The following is a 2,211-nucleotide window of genomic DNA, read 5'->3' on the forward strand; positions in this document are numbered from 1 at the left end:
GGCTCTTTGTTGCGGCTCAACATCTGACTTCCGTGTTAAAGTTTGGTCTCATTTTGAACTGGAGCGTCTGCATGCTCGATTTGTTACGATCCAATACAGTTATCCACCATACAGGATGAATAAATCCTGGTCTTTGTTGTCTTAGCGAACATTAACCACAAAATAAATAAAACACACAACACAAACCACCAATTCAAGGCAGTTCTAAAAAGGTGAGTTGTGATTTGGGATTTGAACAGAACAAAAACGTTGATGAATTCTCTCGGCAGATAATATGACCGGCATATTATCATTAACAATCAAGCATCAGGCCTAATAATCTGAGTCTGTCAGTGTTTTTAACCAGTGGTAACTGGGAAAACATTGTGTTTTGCTAACATTGTCGAGGAGCAAAAACCTCAGTGACCACTTGGAAATATCTTCCACTTATTAACTCTTTTTAACATTGATATTTTCCCAAGAAAAGCCTCTTTTTTCCCCCACAGGCCACACAGTCTGTCTAAGACAAAAACTCTATGTGAAGTCCAGGCTTTTGCTGCCCTCTGCTGCCAAACCAGAGCGGTCTCTGTGTCTCCCAGTGAGGAATATCTGCTGATGAAAAGCAAAATCAGTGCGGGTACAGTATCACTTCCTCTAACTCACTCATATACTCCGTAACACTGTTTGTTTGTCTCCTGCTGAGTCTTGGATAAAACCCTGCAGAGAGAAAACACTCTCTGTGTTGCTCTGTAGCTATTCTAAACTGTGTTTCTAAACTTCACCTCCTACACAAACACACACGTTTTCATGGCGACGTCTGCACCCTCCCCCTCTGTCTCCAGTCTTTGTGCATGTGTGTTATACTGCCTCACCTGTCCACCTGTCCACCTGTCCACCCTCAGACACAAAGACAGGTAGACAAAGATGTCTATTTAATTGATGCAAAGATACATTTTTGTAATTTGTAATAAAGCCGCAGCATCTTGTAATATTATCTGTAATCCAATGAAAACTGAGCAAGACTTGTTTAGTTATTATACATCAAATAATATATACAACTTAAGTACAGCCTTAAAAATGACCACAGCGAGTGTTACAGTAACATCTCTCTGACACTAAGAGCTTGATAAAGATAGGATTTAACTGGCTGTGACCAACCAACCACAAGAGGGCAGCACAAACTGAAGAATACAAATGTGCAGCCAGTTGATGATATTATAAGACAACAAGTGCAAAGCCTTTGAGTTATTGTCTGCACAGTCAGGATTTAAAAGGTTAGTTACTGTGTTGTCTGGAAAGGAGAAATAGATCAAATTAATTCAGCTTGAAACTTATTACCACATATACACATAGTGCTTTTGTTTCCTAAACTACATAGCTGATATTGTGACTGACTGTGGCTGTAACTCTCAGGAGGGACCATTCTTTCATTTTTATTGTTTTGGCATCATATGTTTGTTTTTTTATTATAACAAGCTGCTGTATCAACTTCATTTTTATTGTACTGCAGGCCTGGTTATTGAGAGCCAGAGCTCGGAGGCAGACAGGCTTTTTAACAACTCAGATTTACATTTTTATTTATGTTTTTGAATCAGCACATCTGATAGAGAGACACCGCACTTGTTTGCAAACTATTGAGATCATGAAAGTATCACAAATCAAATATTTACTACTAAATAATATCCAATTGATAAGAGAAGGCCTGGAGCGAGACAATCATATCACCAACAGCAGGAACAAAGTCCGCTGCCACATTTTGATGGTCTGGTCATATATACAATATACAGGGATATTTGTGTACATTTGTATTGATTGAAATATATCTTATATTACTACTTCACCCTCAATCGACACCCCTCACTCACCCATCAAACGGATCACACGTAAATGGACACCAATGCACACACACACACACACAGAAACACACACACACACACACACACACGGGCCCCAGTGCACGCTATCATGACGGGCCCTGGTGCACTATCATGACGGGCCCCGGTGCACGCTATCATGACGGTTTCCGGTGCACGCTATCATGACGGGCCCCGGTGCACGCTATCATGATAAATGGACACCAACGCACACACACACACACAGAAACACACACACACACACACACACACACACACGGGCCCCAGTGCACGCTATCATGACGGGCCCCGGTGCACGCTATCATGACGGGCCCCGGTGCACGCTATCATGACGGGCCCCGGTGCACGCTATCATGAC

This window comes from Anarrhichthys ocellatus, unplaced genomic scaffold (assembly GCF_004355925.1).
Source record: "Anarrhichthys ocellatus isolate YVR2014 unplaced genomic scaffold, GSC_Weel_1.0 scaffold71, whole genome shotgun sequence".
NCBI lineage: Eukaryota > Metazoa > Chordata > Actinopteri > Perciformes > Anarhichadidae > Anarrhichthys > Anarrhichthys ocellatus.